The sequence below is a fragment of the Dendrobates tinctorius genome, unplaced genomic scaffold (assembly GCF_039654945.1).
Source record: "Dendrobates tinctorius isolate UK_male_01 unplaced genomic scaffold, ASM3965494v1 ptg000223l, whole genome shotgun sequence".
Lineage (NCBI taxonomy): Eukaryota > Metazoa > Chordata > Amphibia > Anura > Dendrobatidae > Dendrobates > Dendrobates tinctorius.
Window position 1 is genome coordinate 18,973,142 of NW_027361890.1, and position 20,990 is coordinate 18,994,131.

The 20,990-nt window shown below is 42.5% G+C and overlaps 1 long non-coding RNA gene across 1 annotated transcript in view; it reads left to right on the plus strand.

Annotated features, from left to right (window-relative positions):
- Nucleotides 1–3,243: 3,243 nt before the first annotated feature.
- The window catches only part of LOC141059006 (uncharacterized), a 28,489-nt gene continuing 10,742 nt past the window's right edge, over nt 3,244–20,990 (plus strand). The window contains exons 1-2 of the long non-coding RNA XR_012222366.1: nt 3,244–3,601; nt 3,918–4,029. This is a non-coding gene — a long non-coding RNA (uncharacterized lncRNA). The remainder of the gene's footprint in view (nt 3,602–3,917; nt 4,030–20,990) is intronic.

The following is a 20,990-nucleotide window of genomic DNA, read 5'->3' on the forward strand; positions in this document are numbered from 1 at the left end:
ACGCATGTGTTGTGCAGCCTAGCCTGCTAGTGCCCAGGCTTAGGCGTAGGTAGGACAGAGGTTGAGTCAGGCATCAGTCCTCACCAGGGACTCGGCATGCCTCAGTGCACTTGCTCCATAGCCAGCGTCTATAGCGGAGTTCACGGCAGCGACGCCGCGCGTTCAGTGGACCTAGAAGGACTCTAACCCCGTGTCCTTGGGGTAGAGTTCTGTGACCGTGTGGGCTCTTTTGGCCGGGCTCTGTGAGCTTAACAGGCTCCAGCATTTACGTTCAGCGGTTGTGCGGCTCTGTGCATTAACAGAGTTCGCCCCTGTTTACATTGGGTGACGTAACCCACGTGTGACTGGTTTCACACCGCTTAATTCTTCCGCCATTACTTAGCAGCAGTGTACCACCTCTGCACGGTGGACCCCGGGCTGCGAACGCACCTACTACTATTTTATAATTTGGTGCGTTCAGCCAGCCCTAACACCCGTCCCCGTAGGTGACTTCACACAGGTGTGCATGGTCACTGACTGAAGCCTCTGACCCCTGATGAAGACTCATTTGAGTATCCCAGAATGCGAAGAGGTCTCTCAAACAAAGCATCATCAAACAGGAAGTTGGTAAAAAATAAAGCCGTTTGATAAAGTAGTGAGGAAACTATAGGGACATTTTAATTAAAGTATTGTAGAAAAGAGATTAGATTATGACATTAAATATATTTTAATTACATTTGTGTCTGTGGAGATGTTTCAGATTTGTCATATTTTTTTATCTGCGCAGATTTATCACAAAACTTGAAGGGTTTCCTGATGCCAGCAAAGTGAATGAGAATGCTCAAGTCTCATGCACACATTGTTTATTTTTGTCTTGCAAATTTTGGTCAGACTTAAATCTGCAGCATGTCAATTCTTTCAGTATTTTTGCTTCAGATTTTGCTCATAAGAGTTGGGAAAAATCTGCACCAAAAACTCGAGTAAAAAGCACATATTGAAACAGGCAAAAAATTGCCTTCTTTATGTATCGTTTTTCCTACCAAGAGATGCAAACATTTCTACTACAAATACTTAAGGTGTGCACATACAGTACCTTTATGGTTAAAACAAATATTTGTTCCGGACCACCCCTTTAAATATTAATTTTCTACCATCAGAATAGTACAACAATCAAAATTGGTAAGGATCCCCTAGCAAAATGAAATAAATGCACAGGAAAAGTTTGCTGTTATTGCATTGCCATAGCACACAAACAAACAACCAAACAAATAAATACATACATTGGTTAAGCACTTCACCCATCTGTGCTTTAATGTTTTTAATTAGAGCTGGATCCTACAGTACATGCCCTTTCAATATGTAGGACTAGATCCAGAACAAGTAAGCTTGTTTGTATAGGTTCACATCTATAGAGATTGCCTTGTGGTTGACAGATGGGTTCATACAATTTGCTCAATATGTGCACAAAGAATCTTACATTTATTAGTTTACATACAGTAGCTGTAAAGTAGTTTTTAACCCCTTTCCGACATTGGGTGTAATAGTACGCCAATGTCGAACTCCCTCCCTTTGATGGGGGCTCCAGCGCTTTTCCGTGTCTCTAACAGCCACGGGTGGAATAGTAATCCACCCGCAGCTGTTAACTCGTTAAAATGCTGCTGTCAAACTCTGACAGTGACATTTAACTTGGGCTTCCGGCAAGCACGCTGGAAATCCGCCCATATATGACCCCTGCCACGTGATTGCGGGACATCGATAGGTTAGAATGACAACCAAAGATCGCCAGCAGACTTCTATGGTTGAAACTGCCGGATTGCTATGAGTGCCACTCGGTGGTCGGCGCTCATAGCAAGTGAGCAATTCTGCTACATACAGGCGATCTGATCATCGCCTGTATATAGCAGAGTCGATCAGACAGGTGCAGCTTTTAGTCTCCCATGGAGACTATTGAAGCATGCCTAAAGTAAAAAAAAGTTTTAAAGAATAAAAAAATACATAAAAGTTCAAATCACCTCACTTTCACCCCATTCAAAATAAAACGATAAAAAAATCAAACATGCACATATTTGGTATAGCCACATTCAGAATCGCCAAATCTCTCAATATAAAAATAAATTAACAACATAATGCAAAAAAAGTCAAAAAGCCAAAATTACTTTTTTTTGGTCACCGCAACAATGCATTAACAGGCGATCAAAAGATTGTATCTGCACCAAAATGGTATCATTAAAAATGAAAGCTCGGCAAGCAAAAAATAAGCCCTCACCCAACCCCAGATCATGAAAAATGGAGACGCTACAGGTATCGGAAAATAGCGCAATATTTTTTAACAAAATTTCTAATTTTTTTTCACCACTTAAATAAAAAAAAAAACTGTACATGTTTGTTGTCTATAAACTCGTAAAGACCTGGAGAATCATAATGGCAGGTCAGTTTTAGCATTTAGTGAACATGGTAAAAAACCAACAACTGTGATTGCACTTTTTTTTGCAATTTCACCGCAATTCAATTTTTTTTCCCCGTTTTTGAATACACGACATGGTAAAACCAATAATGTTCAAAAGAGCAAATCATCCCGCAAAACACAAGCCCTCACATGGCCATTTTGACAAAAAAATAAAAAAAAAGTTATGGCTCTGGGAAGAAAGGGAGCCAAAAATGAAAATGCAAAACCAAAAATACCTCTGATCATTAAGGGGTTAATTCATATAAAAACAACAGAAAATAAGGCAGCAATGTATTTACCTGCCTAGGCCTCCAGCCAAATGCACCTGGAGGCCTAGGCAGGTAACTACATTGCTGCCTTTTTTTCTGCTGTTTTTTGTATTTTTGGAGGATTTGAGTCCTCTTTTAGTTGCTGTCTATTGATATGGATTAGCGTTAGGGACTCGCAAGTGTGGGGATCCTTGACGTTGGATTGCAAGCTTGTATACTTTGGCCAAAATATCGACTAATACCTCACATATTTTATATGTGCTTTTTTTTTGCACTTTAATATCAGGGTGCAGCTAGACCCATTGTCTTGTAAACTGTGGTGCCTGTTCAGATGGGTTGTATCTTGATAGCGCTGGGCAGCCCGCCTGATCTAATAGAAGGGCATCACTAATAGGCTGGTAACCTGGATGCTGTGCATCTCCACTGTGTGAACAGTGCTACATACCAGTCCTCATTGTGCAATCATATACTAAGCAGCCACCCCCTCCATGGATTGGTAGGTAGTGAGTGGCTGTCTCATTAGTAGTTTGCACCTGTGTTACTGCCATCTTAACCACATGGGCCTGCTGCACCCTGAAGTGCATTTGGCTGGAGGCCTAGGCAGCTAAATACATTGCTGCCTTTTTTTCTGCTGTTTTTTGTATTTTTGGAGGATTTGAGTCCTCTTTTAAGGGCCTGTCACACTAAGCGATATCGCTAGCAATATTGCTATAACGTCACTGGTTTTTGTGACGTTATAGCGATATTGCTAGCGATATCGCTATGTCTGATACTTAACTTCGACCGCTCCCCCGCTGGTTATCGCTGATCGCGCGAGAGCGTCCTGGACCATGTCTCGTCGTCAGCTTCCTGTGAAGAGACGAGTGTGGAGCCGGGCGGGAGGACGCAGGATCGCCTCGTCTGACAGGTAAGTAGCGACCTCCGACCCCTGTGATGTCGCTGGTGAGATCTGCCTGTGTGGCAGCTCACTAGCGACCACTTAGCGATGTACCAGCGATCCTGACCGCGTCATATCGCTGGTCGGGATCGCTGGTGCATCGCTAAGTGTGACAGTACCTTTAGTTGCTGTCTATTGGTTAATTCATATATTCAATGTTTACAATTATCTTAGTTTGTAGCTTTATTTTTTTGCTAGCATGCTATTGCAATGTAATACAAACAACCTGCATGTGTACATTTCATTAATTTTGCTCGGAGGTGCTTATCAATTCCTTTTGTTGTAGCTTACATTTGCAGGCAGTGACAGCTTTTAGATTGGTATAACGCTTATCCCAAGTTAAAGTTTTCTTTGGATCCTACCTGCCTTTTAAGGTTGTAGGCATTGGCTGAAGAGAGGTAAGTCTGTTAGTTAAGGTTCGCATCTGAAGAGGTCTCCTTGTTGCTGGCAGATGGGCTTACACAGTTTGATCAAAATATATAGTCTATATTGCAATTATGCAATTCAAAATACGTTAATTCATTCTTTACATATACCACAGTGTTCTCAGAGTGTGCTCGTAACTGTTAGTACCCAAACAATCATTAGAATAGTTCATGAATATTTTGCCAGTTTGGGGTCCAATAGAAGGGAATGAAATTCAGCTGGAGTACCACACACCGCTACATTCAAGGCTGCACTTTGTTGCCCTTACAAGGAGAGATGTGAAGGGGGTAGGTAGGACCCCACCTTTCCCGAGAGTAAAATATTAATTGGTGGTGGGAGATCATTAAGCCAATTTATGAAGCATAAAGTCATAATTGTAATAACCTTCAATGCATCACAGAGAGGAAATCACAATACAAATCGTATGGCTTGTTTCTTTGCTTTTCCACACGCAATCCTCTCTGTAGTGATCTGTTTTAATCCTTGATATATTTAAGCTATATCCAGGCAATCCCTATATTCGCAATGAAATCGGTTAGGTACGATTAATCCACTCACCCATGAGAGAGCTTGATCAGTGATTATAACCTAGGGCTATTACATGTTTTTCAAATGGCAGAGGAGTAATTGCACAATTGCAACTGCCTGTGTACCTATCATCAGATAATCCACTCCAGTGATGGTGACAAATTACTTCTAAATACTGGTATAAAAGAGCCAACGGGAGAAGTGTTAAAAACGGCCGTAGATTGGATTTATGTTATCTTGAGATGTGCTTGTGATTTAGTGAGCGATAATGGGGCTTCAGATGAAAATTGTGTTGTACATAGTCACATTGTGCACCAAAGCACTGCATTTTCTTGATTAGGTGTATACAAAACTCAGAATATGGAATTGGGTATTCTTCTATACAAAGGGGGACTGTATCGTAAGGAATGAGGAGGTACTTCTAATCTTACGGGTAGCTTCTGTTATTGCCAGGCAAGTTACTCCCACGCTCCAGGGTTTTGGCTGCTATTCTTCATTAGTTTATTTAATAAGTGTTTGAAATATTCAAAAGAGTGATTTTGTAAATAAAATTTATCTATATCAATGAAAGATTTTATCACGTTTTTTAACCTCTTTATCTGCGATGGTGGTTTCCACGTTAATGACCAGTTCAATTTTTACAATTCTGACCACAGGTAGTAACTCTGGAATGCTTCTGGATCCTACTAATTCTGAGAATATTTTTTCATGACATATTGTACTTTATGATAGTGGTAAAATTTCTTTGGCATGATTTGTATTTATTTGTGAAAAAAAACGGAAATTTGGCGAAAATGTTGAAAATTTCACAATTTTCAAACTTTGAATTTTCATGCTTTTAAATCATAGAGACATGTCACACAAAATAGTTAATAAGTAACATTTTCCACATGTCTCCTTTACATCAGCACAATTTTGAACCCCAAATTTTTTTTGTTAGGAAGTTATAAGGGTTAAAAATTGACCAGTGATTTTTATTTTTCCAACAAAATTTACAAAACTATTTTTTAGGGACCACCTCACATTTGAAGTTGTCACTTTGAGGGGTCTATATGATACCCAAAAGTGAAACCATTATAAAAACTGCACTCCTCAAGATGCTCAAAACCACTTTCAAGAAGTTTATTAACCCTTCAGGTGCTTCACAGGAATTTTTGGAAGCACTTCAGATCCAATTGTTTTATTTTGACAAGGGTAACAAAAAAAATGGACCCCAACATTTTTTGTGCATGCTGATACCCAATATGAGGGAGAAAACCACTATTTGGGTGCAGGGCATAGCCCAGAAGGGAAGGATCATCTTTTGACTTTTTGAATGTAAAATTTCCTGGACTCATTAGCAGGCATCATGTCCTATTTGGAGATCTCTTGATGTGCCTACAGCGGTGGAAACACCAACAAATGACCCCATTTTGGAAACTAGACCTATCAAGGAATGTATTTAGATGGTGGTGAGCGCCTTGAACCCCGAGGTGCTTCACAGAAGTTTATAATGTTGAGCCATGAAAATAATAATCACATTTTAACTCACAAAAATATTATTTTAACCCAAAATTTTGCATTTTCATAAGGGTAACAGGAGAAATTTCAGCACATAATTTGTAGTGCAATTTCTCCTGAGTACACTGATACCCCATATGAGGGAGAAAACTGAAGGGAAGGAGCATAATTTGACTTTTTGAATGTAAAATTTACTGGAATCAATAGTGCGTGTCATGTCCCTTTTGGAGAGCTCTGACATGCCTAAACAGTAGAAACTCCCTACCAGTGACCCCATTTTGGAAACCAGACCCCTCAAGGAATGTATTTGCATGTTTGGTGAGCACCTTGATTTCCCCCCCCCCCCCCCAGGTGCTTCACAGAAGTTTATAACTTTGAGCCGTGAAAATAAGAAAAAATCACATTTTCCCCACAAAAATGTTATTTTGGCCCCAAATTTTGCATTTTCATAAGGTGAACAGGAGAAATTGCACCATATAATTTATAGTGCAAGTTCTCCTGAGTATGCCGATACCCCATATATGGGGGAATACTACTTTTGAGGCACAGTGCAAAGCTTTTATTTTTAGAGAGGTTGTGGAATGGACCTCTCTCTCCAGTCTGGGTCTTACAAGAGGCTCATGGCCACAGTTTTCACTTAAACCTGGAGTAAAAATTTGAGTGTGTCAGTTTGTGGATTACTAGCAGCAGAGTAGTAAACCCTATGCAGTCTGAACACAGGCCAGAAAAGGTAACGGGACTGATGCACCCACAAGTCACACTGCAGTGCAGTCGCCCACAGCGGTTTGCCTTTTACTTTGTGAGTTGTGAAAATATAGACTTTTAAGTTGGACTAACCTGGGTAAGAGTCTCTTTACAGCACTACATGAACACCGCTGCACTACAACACATGTAATGAATAAAAAAGTTAATGAGAGTGCTCCATTAAAACAGTCGTCCAGCACTCTGAAGAGCCCTTATAGCCATTATTATAGCTTGCGCTAGCATTTTTCTAATACTCTCTGATTACCCTCAGTGGTGCATTTGTTTAAATCAGCTATAGGTGACGTGACTGCACTGTTTGGATCCTTCGGCACCTTCACTGAGGCCACATGCGAATATCCCTTGACTCTCTTTGGCATTCAACAATGAGGTCTGCCTTCCAGGCTTTCCTTTTTTTTCCAATTGGAAATGCATTGGAAAACCATTCTGTGCCTGCTGAGTTGGAGAAAAGGAGAACCTAACCCAGACTGCAGACATGAGTGCTGACATTGCGTTCCAATTTCGCAGAGACATATGGGGCATCTGAATGAGATGTTAGCGGATATACTGAAGGTTTCATATAGTGCAGTCATGAGACCTATGGACAATTTGGACAAACAAAACACTGGAGAAAATCCAAGAATATTAGCAAAACACGTGTTATGGCTATATTAACCCCTTCACCCCCAAGGGTGGTTTGAACGTTCATGACCGGGCCAATTTTTACAATTCAGACCACTGTACCTTTATGAGGTCATAACTCTGGAACGCTTCCATGGATCCCGGTGATTCTGACATTGTTTTCTCGTGACATATTGTACTTCATGTTAGTGGTAAAATTTCATTCAAATAACTTGCGTTTATTTGTGAGAAAAACGGAAATTTGGCGAAAATTTTGAAAATTTCGCAATTTTCCAACTTTGAATTTTTATGCCCTTAAATCACAGAGATACGGCACACAAAAAACTTGATAACTAACATTTCCCACATGTTTACTTTACATCAGCACAATTTTGGAACCAAAATTTTTTTTTGTTAGGAAGTTATAAGGGTTAAAAGTTGACCAGCGATTTCTCATTTTTACAACACCATTTTATTTTTAGGACCACATCACATTTGAAGCCACTTTGAGGGGTCTATATGATAGAAAATACCCAAAAGTGACACCATTCTAAAAACTGCACCCCTTAAGGTGCTCAAAACCACATTCAAGAAGTTTATTAACCCTTTAGGTGCGTCACAGGAATTTTTTTGAATATTTAAAAAAAAATGAACATCTAACTTTTTTTCATAAAAAAAATACTTCAGGTTCAATTTTTTTATTTTACCAAGGGTAACAGGAGAAATTGAACTGCAAAAGTTATTGTGCAATTTGTCCTGAGTACGCAGATACCTGATATGTGGGGGGGAACGACTGTTTCGGCGCATGGCAGAGCTCAGAATGGAAGGAGCGCCGTTTAACTTTTTCAATGCAAAATTGGCTGGAATTCAGATTGGACACCATGTCACGTTTGGAGAGTCCCTGATGTACCTAAACAGTGGAAACCCCCTACAAGTGACCCCATTTTGGAAACTAGACCCCCCAAGGAACTTATCTAGATATGTGGTGAGAACTTTGAACCCACAAGGGCTTTACAGAAGTTTATAACGTACAGCGGTACAATTAAAAAATCATATTTTTTCCACAAAAATGATCTTTTCACCCCAATTTTTATTTTCCCGAGGGTAACAGGACCCTAAAAGTTATTGTGCAATTTGTCCTGAGTACGCTGATACCCCACATGTGGGGGTAAACCACTATTTGGGCGCATGGCAGAGCTCGGAAGGGAAGCAGCGCCATTTGACGTTTTGGGCTGGAATTGAGATCGGACACCATGTCACGTTTGGAAAACTCCTGATGTACCAAAACAGTGGAACCCCCAACAAATGACACCATTTTGGAAACTAGACCCCCTAAGGAACTTATCTAGATGTGTGGTGAGCACTTTGACCCCCCCAGTGCTTCACAGAAGTTTATAACACCCGGGCGTGAAAATAAAAAATTCGTATTTTTTCCACAAACATGATCTTTTAGTCACCATTTTTTTATTTTCCCAAGGGTACCAGGAGAAATTGGACCCCAAAAGTTGTTGTCCAATTTGTCCTGAGTATGCTGATACCCCATATGTGGGAGAAAACTACTGTATGGGCACACGTCGGGACTCGGAAGGGAAGTAGTGACGTTTTGGAATGCAGACTTTGATGGAATGGTCTGCGGGTGTCATGTTGCCTTTGGAGAGCCCCTAATGTACCTAAACAGTGGAAACCCCCCACAAATGACCCCATTTTGAAAACTAGACCCACTAAGGAACATATCTATATGTGAGGTGAGCACTTTGAACCCCCAAGGGCTTCACAGAAGTTTATAATGCCAGGGCATGAAAATAAAAAAATGATCAATTAGTCCCCAATTTTTTCATTTTCCCAAGGGTAACAGGAGAAATTGGACCCCAAAAGTTGTTGTCCAATTTGTCCTGAGTACGCTGACACCCCATATGTGGGAGAAAACTACTGTATGTACACACGTCGGGGCTCGGAAGGGAAGCAGTGACGTTTTGGAATGCAGACTTTGATGGAATGGTCTGCGGGTGTCATGTGCGTTTGGAGAGCCCCTGATGTACCTAAACTATTGAAACTCCCCACAAGTGACCCCATTTTGGACACTAGACCCCCCACGGAACTTATCTAGATGTGTGGTGAGCACTTTGAACCCCCAAGTGCTTCACAGAAGTTTATAACACTCGGACGTGAAAATAAAAAAATCATTTTTTTCCACAAAAATGATATTTTTGCCCCCAATTTTTTATTTTCCTAAGGGTAACAGGAGAAATTGGACCCCAAAAATTGTTTTGCAATTTGTCCTGAGTAGGCTGATACCCTACATGTGGGGGTAAAACACTGTTTGGGCGCATAGCAGAGCTTGGAAGGGAAGGAGCACCATTTGACTTTTTCAACTCAGAATTGGCTGGAATTGAGATCAGACGCCATGTTGCATTTGGAGAGCCCCTGATGTGCCCAAACAGTGGAAACCCCCAATTCTAACTCCAACCCGAACCCCAACACGGCCCTAGCCCTAGCCCTAGCCCTAGCCCTAACCCTAACCCTAATGGAAAAATGGAAATAAATACATTTTTTTTATTTTATTATTTTTCCCTAACTAAGGGGGTGATAACGGGGGGTTTGATTTACTATTTATGGCGGTTTTTATGTTTGGCGGCTGTCGCACGCTAAAAGACGCTTTTTATTGTAAAAATAGTTTTTGCATCACCACATATTGAGAGCTATAATTTTTCCGTATTTTGACCCACCGAGTCATGTGAGGTCTTATTTTTTTGCGGGACGAGTTGACGTTTTTATTGGTACAATTTTCGGGCACGTGAAATTTTTTGATCGCTTTTTATTCCGATTTTTGGGACGCAGAATGAACAAAAACCAGCGTTTCATGAATTTCTTTTGGGGGGGTGCGTTTACACCGTTCCGCGTGCGGTAAAATTGATAAAGCGGTTTTATTCTTCGGGTCAGTACGGTTACAGCGATACCTCATTTAGGTCGTTTTTTTATGTTTTTGTCGGTTTTATGCAATGAAAACTATTTTATATAAAAAATAATTATTTTTGCATCGCTTTATTCAGCGAGCTATAACTTTTTTATTTTTTCGCTGATGATGCTGTGTGGCAGCTCGTTTTTTGCGGGACAAGATGACGTTTTCAGCGGTACCATGGCTATTTATATGCGTCTTTTTGATCGCGCGTTATTACACTTTTTGTTTGTCGGTATGATAATAAATCATTATTTTTTGCTTCGTTTTTTATTTTTTAAGGGGTTCGCTAAAGGGGTTAACTAATGGGACAGTTTTATAGGGCGGGTCGTTACGGACACGGCGATACCTAATATGTGTACTTTTATTGATTTTTTTTTTTTTTTTTTTTTTTATTATTTCCAAAAAATGGATTTATTGGGGGAATATTTTTTTTTTTTTTCTAATTTATTTGGCGATTTTTTTTTTTTTTTTTTTTTTTTTTTTTTTTTAAATTATTTTTACACTTTTTTATTTTTTTTTTTACTTTATTAAATAGTCCCACGTGGGACATCACTGTCCTGTGACAGATCGCTGATCTGTCACATCACAGATCACTGTGACAGATCAGCGATCTGACACAGGCAGTGCAGAAGGCTTCCTCATGCCTGCGCTTTGCAGGCACTGAGGAAGCCAGCTTCCGCAGGCCCCCGAAGGCCCCCGTCGCCATCTTGGATTCGGGGGCCTGGAGGAAGGGAGTCCCCCGCAGCAGCGCTGCACATTGCGCTGCTGTGGGGGGCTCAGGGAAGCACGGAGGGAGCCCCATCCCTGCCGATGCTTCCCTTTAACCCCCGGTACACCGCGATCGTGTTTGATCGCGGTGTGCAAGGGGTTAACATGTCGGGGGCGGTCCGTGACCGCCCCTGACACATTGTGCCGGGTGTCAGCTGTGATAATCAGCTGACACCCGGCCGCGATCAGCGGCGCTCACCACGTGGGCGCCGCTCATCGCGCCGACGTACTATCCCGTCCCCGGTCATACGGGCCCGGGTACCGTGGACGGGATAGTACGTCGGATGGCAGAAAGGGGTTAAAGATAAAAAGGCTCATCATAATTTTGTCCAAGTCCTTTATCCAAACTCTTAAAGCTAAACCTACCTGATTAATAACTGATAATCCCCAATGATTACTGCACATCCTGTGAGATATACCCACCAGACAGTAGTAAGAGCAGCTTTACTATAATAGTTTTTATTAATGGGGTTTTCTGGTTTTGTTAGAAAATTGAGCTAAAGCTGTTTATGCTTTAACCCCTTAATGACAGCCAATACGTCTTTTTACTGACCTGAGATTTAAGAGAATAACATCCTCATATAGGTGACAATCCAGCAGCTGTCCACTATAGCTGACAACTTGCTGTATCACAAACGATCAGTGTTGTCACCGTCCATATCTGTTTAACCCATTATATGCTGCTGTCAAAAGTGACTACATCAAATAAATGGTTAATAGATTGTGGGGGTTTCTGCTTTAATCTAATTCACACCCTGAGACTATAATTGTGTGGTCCTGATGTTTGCCATAGCAGTTCACGGCCAAATAGCGGCCTTAGGGTACCGTTACACTTAGCGATGCACCAGCGATCCCGACCACGATATGACCCGGTCAGGATCGCTGGTGCATCGCTAAGTGGTCGCTAGTGAACTGCCAAACAGGCAGATCTCACCAGCGACATAGTAGCGGTCGGGGGTTGCTACTTACCTGTCAGACGAGGCAATGAAGACGTCCTCCCGCCCGCATCCAAGCGTCGCTCGTCGCCACAGCAGGAAGCCCAGCAGGAAGTGGCCGGCGAGAAACGGCCCAGGACATTCTCGCACGATCAGCGCTAATCAGCGGGGGAGCCGGTCGGAGGTACAGTAAGTATCACACATAGCGATATCGCTAGCAATATCGCTGCTGTGTCACAAAACCAGTGACATTATAGCGATATTGCTAGCGATATCGCTTAGTGTAACGGGCCCTTTAGAGTCTCCGGGCTATAGCGGCCAGTTCAGAAGTTAGTGACATTTAGGTGGTAAACAAACACTTTTTTATTCCGGCTCTTACCACTTTGCATTAATTCCTGAAAATCACCTGAAGGGATAATAAACTATCTGACAGAAGTTTTCAATATGTCAGGGGGTGCTGTTTTTAAAATGGTATCACGTTTGGGGTTTTCCGATATATAGGACCCCCAAAGTCACTTCAAACATGGATAGGTCTCTCAAGAAAATACATTTTGTAAATTTCCTTGAAAAAATGAAAAATTACTGCTACATTTTTAAATGTGCTAATTGGCTAACAAAATAAACTAGCATTTTACAAATGGTGCTGCTATAAGTCAGACATGTGGGAAATGTTATTTATTAATATTTTTGTGGTATGACCATCTGGATTAAAGGGATAATCATTCAAAGTTTGAAAATTGAAATTTTTTGTACATTTTTGTCAAGTTTCTGATATTTTTTATAAATAAACACAAAACATATCAACCTAAATTTACCATTATCATAAATTATAATGTGCCATGAAAAAAAACAATCTCAAAATCAATGAGATTTGTTGAAGCATTCCAGAGTTATCACCATATAATGTAACATTGGTCAGAATTTAAAAAATTGGCCCCGTCACTAAGGGGTTAATATAAAAAGGGCAAATAAGTCTCTAAAGCAATATGCCACTGCTCTGAACCAATTTTTGTAGACAAGGCTGCAACAGTGATATCCCCCCTACAACACGTGACTTCTGCCGCACGTCATTCGGCTCAGTGATATGATTAAAACCAGTTAGCCCACAAACACCAAAGGAAAACAGCGTAAAGGTGGCGATGTAGAAACCAAGGCTTCAGTGGGTATTCATTTTTTAAACCGTAATCAACCTTTGTTGTTTTTTTGTAATGAAACAAGGCAATCCCAGCCTGTAACTGGATAAATTAGGATTGATGGTATGCTGACAAGAGACAAAGGGTAGAGTTTGGGGGATGTTTTCTGATAGATGAACCTACAACATAGTGTAGCTGAACAATATCCCACAACGTGCTAAAAAAAATGGAGCACCACTGTGGCAACGGATGTGCAGTGCAAAAATCAAAAGTTTGTTCTTACCAATCATTGTTCTATGGGAATATTCAGCTTGTTTTTAACGATCAGGCAATCCCAAGGTCTTTATTTGAGCATTCACATTGGTGGAGTACTAGATATTCTCTAATTGAATGCCGAAAATCTAAACCATTGATTTAGCGGTTTCATAGCCTGACTATTTTCCAAGCAGATAATACCATAATGACCTATACTCAGTGCATTGCAGTACACCTATTAGCTAAGATCATTTGAATATATTGTGAGTTCTTGTTGGTGTTTCCATAACTACTAGCAATATCATAGTACGGAGCCTCTGCACCCTGTATTCTCTGTATAACACAATGTCATATTTCAGCACTAAATAATCAAAAGGAAATGTAATAACCTTAACCATAATATTAGAGAAGATCATTATGTTGAGACGGTGCAAAATAATAACTGGAACATAACAATTTAAAATGTAATACATTATGGAGAACTATAGTGGCATGTAAATGTTTGGTGCACCCCTGGTCAAATTTAATGCTATTGTGAACAGTTAAGCAAGTTGAAGATGAAATGATCTCTAAAGGTACTGTCACACTTAGCGATGCACCAGCAATCCCGACCAGTGATATGACGCGGTCAGGATCGCTGGTGCATCGCTAAGTGGTCGCTAGTGAGCTGCCACACAGGCAGATCTCACCAGCGACATCGCAGGGGTCGGGGGTCGCTACCTACCTGTCAGACGAGGTGATCCTGGCGTCCTCCCGCCCATGTCCACACGTTGCTCGTCGTCACAGCAGGAAGCTGACGACGAGAAACGGTCCAGGACGTTCTCGCGCGATCAGCGATAACCAGCGGGGGAGCGGTCGGAGGTAAGTATCAGCCATGGTGATATGGCTAGCAATATCGCTATAACGTCACAAAAACCAGTGACGTTATAGAGATATTGCTAGCGATATCACTTAGTGTGACAGGCCCTTAAAAGGCCTAAAGTTACAGATGACACATTTCCTTTGTATTTTAGACAATATATATAATATATATATATATATATATATATATATACTGTATATATATATATATTGTGAGTTTAAATTTACAGTTCCCATCACCACATACATAACCAGCAGCTTTTGTTTTGGTCAAAAGATTTTTTTAATCCGTCACTATGATAAGGTAGACTCTTTTGACAGGGCTCTACTTTACTGTAACTTACTTTATAAACATTTGTTGCAATATCCAATACAATTTAGGTATATTTTTGTTTATTTTTTAAAATGACCAATAATATCACAAACAAGGAACAAATACCACCACACCATGACAAGACCACATATTATCACCATATAGTGATCAAATAATACCACATACAAGTAACAAAAACCAACACACCATGACAAGACCACATATTACCACCACATGGATGGGGAAGGGGAGATGATTATTTGGCTAGAGGGTGCTGGGGTTTGGGGATAGCAAAGGAAAGTGAGGATTAGTGGAGCAAACACTGTAAGGCCTCTTTCACACATCAGGTTTTCGCCGTCAGGCGCGATCCGGCGCTTTTGACAGAAACCGGATCCGGCAAAATGCAATGCCGGATCCGGTTTCCCCCCCATTGACTTGCATTTGCGCCGGATCATGCCGGATGGCCATGCGTTTCATCCGGTTTTCGCCAGATCCGGCAATGTGTCGCGATCCGGCGTCTGGAAAAAATGGCTACTGTAACGTTTTTTGTCTCCGGCGAAAAAGCCGGACACGCCGGATCCGGCGCGTCCGGCTTTTTCACACAATGAAAGCCTATGAGCGCCGCAATGCGCCTGATCCGGCGAAAGCCGGATCCGGTGGCCGGATCCGTTTTTTTTGGTCTGAGCATGCTCAGTAGCTCTGCCCACAAGACATAAAAGCAAGACAGTGGGACCCACAGCCACACCCAACATGCCACCCAAGAAAGCAACCAAGCGCAGCAGGAGAAGGCAGGAGACCACTGCAGCACCATCAGCACCACCACCACCCCAAATGGAGCAGCAAATGGAACATGCTGAGGAGGGGAGGCCAGCAGCAGATGAGAGACGGTAATTATCAAATCCCCCATTCCTCCAAACTAGGGCTATTGAATATCAAGATATTCATTGGCCCTTTGTTTCTCTTTATTCAACAGCCGCCCAATAGATGCAGCAGCAATGGCAGCAGCTGGAACACCACCCACAGGCATGGAGTGTGGCCACCAGGAAGACAGCACATCATCTTCTGGGAGCCCTCCCTCGCATCGTCAGCGTTTGACGGTAAGTTTTTATTTCCAAAATCCATCATCTCTGTAATATATGTCTATTCATTGCCTTTTATTTCAAAACAGGATTCACAAGATGAAGAGGAGCTCCCAGAAGAAGGAAGGGGTGGACAGACACCTGGCGTGGGCTCACAATTGGTAAGTTTTTTGCATCAAACGCAGAAACACAACATCACACTACACACAACACATAGAAAACAATGTTCTGCAGACCACACACAGCAAACAAATGCCTACATCCAAAGACATAACATTTTTTGTTTTCTTCTCTAGTCTTCCCAATCTGGTGCTCAGCCAAGAGGTCCTCGCAGTGCCTCCCAGGGTCGTCGGCGACAGCAACGCGGCGGTCACCAGCGTGTAAGTATAAATATTTTTGCTTTGTTTTTTTGCACTTTTTATTTCATTTCTTTTGTGGAGGCTAATTATGTTATGTTTGTCTTTTTCTTTAACAGCCTTCACAGCGTGCTCCCGACTCTGACGGTGAGGATGGAGGACTCGATGTGGACCACCTCATCGATCTCGTCAGACAAAGGGAGCCGCTCTGGAATATGGCTGACCGCCGCCACGCTGACCTGATTGTTACCCGACGACTCTGGGAGGAAATCTGTTCGCTCCTTGTGGGCCGCTGGGAGGACCTCAATGTTCGGGCCCAGATTAAAGAGCGTAAGTATATACAGTACCGGTTGCTTGATGTAAACCAGTGTTTCCCGAACTCCAGTCCTCGTGGTCCCCACGGATCATGTGTTCAGGATTTCTATTTACTATGGAAATCCTGAAAACATGACCCCTGGGGATCATGAGGACTGGAGTTTGTGAAACACTGATGTTGTATACTAACCACTCCTTTCTCGTTTCAGGGAACAGAATTGTGAATCGGTGGCGGTCTGTGAGGGATTGTTTTAAGAAGGAGTTCAATAAAGAGATGCGGGCCCCGAGTGGATCTGGAGGACGCAGGAGCAAGTACAAGTACGCACAAGCCCTGTCGTTCCTCCGGGAAACAATGGTCACTAGAAGGTAAATATTACACACCACATGTGAAAAAAAATGTTAGATGTAACTTTTTTTTTTCAGCCAGGGCCATACCATGTCAGTATTTTAATTGTTTTTTTTTCTCTTTATTCCACAGCACGGTGAGCAGCACTCGGGAGCCTGCACGATTGGACCCTTCTGAGGCGATCCCTGAGGAGACCGGCACCGAGGGACACTTCGACCGCCCCGGTACATCTGCACCTTCCCAGCCATCCCACACATTCGACCCATCTGTCCCATCCATCAGCACAGGAGCATCGTGGCCGCCTACATTACATGAAGCTGCTGGTGAGGAGATCGCTTTCCCTTTACTCCACCCTTCTGCCCCTGCCACCTCTAGTACACCTGCGGGTACTGGGCGGCAGCGGCAGAGGGGTCAGGAAAAGAGTTATGCGCCAGAGTTCTTGCATCTGAATGCATCTTTCCAGAACTGTCTAAAAGTCTTGTCAGAGCAAATCTCCGCAGGCTTTCAGCAGATCAACTCCAGCATTCTGGAGGTGAAGACACTTCTGCAAACCATGCATTCAGAAGCAAGATCTTCGCCAAACCACACCTTTTTCAGGTCTGTTGTGGAGCGCATGGCAACACTATCTCCTACCCAGCAGATGCATGTAATGCATTCGTGCCACGGTGCTCTACAGCAGGTTACCTCCCAACCTCCACCTCCCACCACTGTAGTTCCTCCATCTGCACCCCCTCCAGCCACTTTCCATCCTCCCCCTCCTATTACATACCAGCAACCTTCCCAGTACCAGCAACCTTCCCAGTACCAGCAACCTTCCCAGTACCAAACTCCTTCCCCATACAACTTTCCATCAACATCATCTGCTCCTACAGTCCCTGCCCAACCCTCCACTCCACCGCCCACCACCTCTTCTGCCTCCCACATGTCCACCCATTCTGTAGCTTTTTCCACACCATCACCTCTAACTGTTCCTTCCCCACCACGATCCCAGTCCTCTCTCCACACTCCCATTGTCGAAGTGTCCCGCAGCCCCTCCAGCAGTATTTCCACCCCACACTACACCGAGTTATAATGTTTTTTTGTAATAAAAATGCCCATTTGCTTGGTTTCAAACCTTTATTAAAAAAGTTTTTTTTAACTTTAAAAACAGTTTACACAAAAAAATATTTTAAATAAAAGTTAAATTATTGTTTACACTGGTTGTCTGTCATTTCTTTCTGCGGCGAAATATGTTTAAAAAAAAGGTTAAATACAGGGTATTTAAAAGGTAAAAAGGTATTCAAAACCAGGTATATAACTGTGGGTAAATTTTAGCTTTTTGCCACAGTTGTGTTCCTGGTTGTGTTTGAAGCAAAGTATTTCACCTGAAAAGTTGTGATTATTGTTGGTGATTTCCTAACAATGTACACAACTTTTGTTAAAAGGTGAAATACTTTGCATAAAACACAACCAGGTACACACCTGTGGCCTAAAGCTAAAAATAGTAAGACCATGACAAGATAGCCAACTTTGGTTGGCAAAGGTATATACTGTTGGTCCAGAAGGTACACAAGTTTGGTTAGGGCACAAATCTTTCACACTCTGTCATCCTGCCAGTGTACTCTGCCTTGAGGTGACATAAAGTATAGTGCAAAATTGTCCCTCATTACTGAAACCGTCACAGAACTTCTAGTGGCAATATTTCCAATGACAACATCCATCTTCGCCAGTAACTTGCTCTTCTCTCCAACCTGCACTTTCTCCTCTACAACCTGTCAAAGAAGGGCTGTAGGAACATGCTATATATAGTTTTCCAGTAGCCAATCCCGTTCGGAAGGCCACAAGGGTCAATTTTAAAAACCAGATCCGGCGTAATCCGTCGAAAAACGGATGAACCGGATGAGACGGATCCGGTTTTGTCTGTCAAGAACAAGACGGATCCGGCAGAAAACCGGATCCGGCACATCAGGTTTTACAAAACATTTGCCGGATCCGGCATTCCGGCACGACGCCGGATCGCGCCTGACGCCGAAAACCTGATGTGTGAAAGTAGCCTAAGGGCATATGTAAACATGGTGAAGGAGTAAGATGGTTTAAAAGAAAAGCTAAGTCCAAGTAATTAGAAGTGCTTACTAGGCAGACATACCCAAAAGAGACAGATACATAGTGTGGGGTCCTGACTCCTGCCGTGACTAACTGCTGTTGAAATAGCTGCAGCTTCTGTATACTTAGCTGCAGGACGCGTGCACCCCTTGGAATTCTACTAAATTTATAGGACTGAGTAGAGGATCAGGTGAAAGCGATTGTGGGAACTGGTTTGGGATAAATTAGCAGTTGGCTAGCACACCAGGGGTGGATAGATAATCAAAGACGCTGGGCCTGGCTACGTCTATATGCTGTAATACCTTTCACCAGACAACATCTAGAGTGACCCCAGCATGGATATACAGCAGTATTAAGTACAATGCAACAAATGAATTATACCAAAGATTTAGCAGGCACATAATACAGTATATACACATACAGTATGTATGTGTGTATATATATATATATATGGATGAGCGAGTATACTCGTTAGGATTCGGTACTCGGCAAGTAATGCGGTACTCGCGGTACTCGATTCCTGGCGAGTATTTCACTACTCGCCTCGCAATATTCGGCACAGTCCCCGCACAGCCCAGCACAGTCCTCGCATAGTCCCTGCAAAGCCTGGCACAATCCCGCACAGCCTGGCACAGTCCCAGCACAGCCCAGCACAGTCCTTGCACAGTCCCCGCATAGCCCAGCACAGTCCCGCACAATCCCCATACAGCCCAGCACAGTCCCGTAGAGTCCTACACAGTCCCCGCACAGTACCCGCACAGTCCTTGCCCAGCACAGTCCCGCACAGCCTGGCACAGTCCCCGCACAGCCCATTACTCGCATTTCCTATAGACTTACATTGGACTCGCTACTGTTACGAGTACCCGAGTATTAGGAGGTACTCGTAATGAGTACAGCGAGTCCGAGTATTTCACTACTTGCTCATCCCTATATATGTGTGTGTGTGTGTGTGTGTGTGTGTGTGTGTGTGTGTGTGTGTGTGTGTGTGTGTGTGTGTGTGTGTGTGTATATATATATATATATATATATATATATATATAAAATACACAGTGCCTTGTGAAAGTATTCGGCCCCCTGGAACTTTTCAACCTTCTCCCACATATCATGCTTCAAGCATAAAGATACCAAATGTAAATTTTTGGCTAAGAATCACCAGCAAGTGGAACACAATTGTAAAGTTGAACGAAATTTATTGGTTGTTTTAAATTTTTGTATATAAATATATATACATATAGCTCTGGCAAAATTAAGAGACCACTTGTCAGTTTTATAAAAATCAGCTTCTCTACATGTCTGACAGCCATTCTATTCCAGTGTCAGTTGAATTCCAACCAGAGTACACCTCATTCTACTTAATGTGTTTCTGATTAGGTGATCACCTGAGCCAAATCTTATTTAACGAAGGAAAGTATAAAAAACCCTGCTGTGGTGTTCACAATCCTCTTGCAATAGGACAAGCTGGATGGCAAAACAAGTGCTAGTAATATCCCAAAAGTAATAGGAATGAAAAAATAATTTTTAACCATGCCAAAGGAGTTGAAAAGAAAAGCCTTGAGTGAGGAAAAGAAGGGCTCAATTCTGGCTTTACTAGCAGAGGGATACAGTGAGCATCATGTTGCCTGCATCCTTAAAATTTCTAATACGGCAGTCCATTACAACAAGGTCATGCAGCGGACATTGGGGACAACAAAGCTACAGACCGGCAGAGGGTGAAAACGACTCTCCACTGTCCGGGATGACCATCATCTTATTTGAATGTCACTCAGCAATCACGGGATGACATCAAGTGAGCTACAAAAGGAATGGCAAATGGCAGCTGGGGTGAAGTGAACGGCAAGAACAGTTCGTAACAGGCTCATAGAGGCAGGGCTCAAGTCATGTAAAGGTAGAAAAAGGCTTTCATCAATGAGAAGCAAAGGAGAGCGAGGCTGAAGTTTGCTAAAGACCATAAGGATTGGACCATAGAGGACTGGAGTAAGGTAATCTTCTCTGATGAGTGTAATTTTCAGCTTTGCTGTTAGGGTTGTGGATTGCACTGAATATAAGAAAGTGCGATCGCAACCCGGGGTCCACCGTGCAGAGATGGTAAGCTGCTGCTCGGTAATGGCAGAGCACTAATTGAACACCTGCGGGTTGACCAC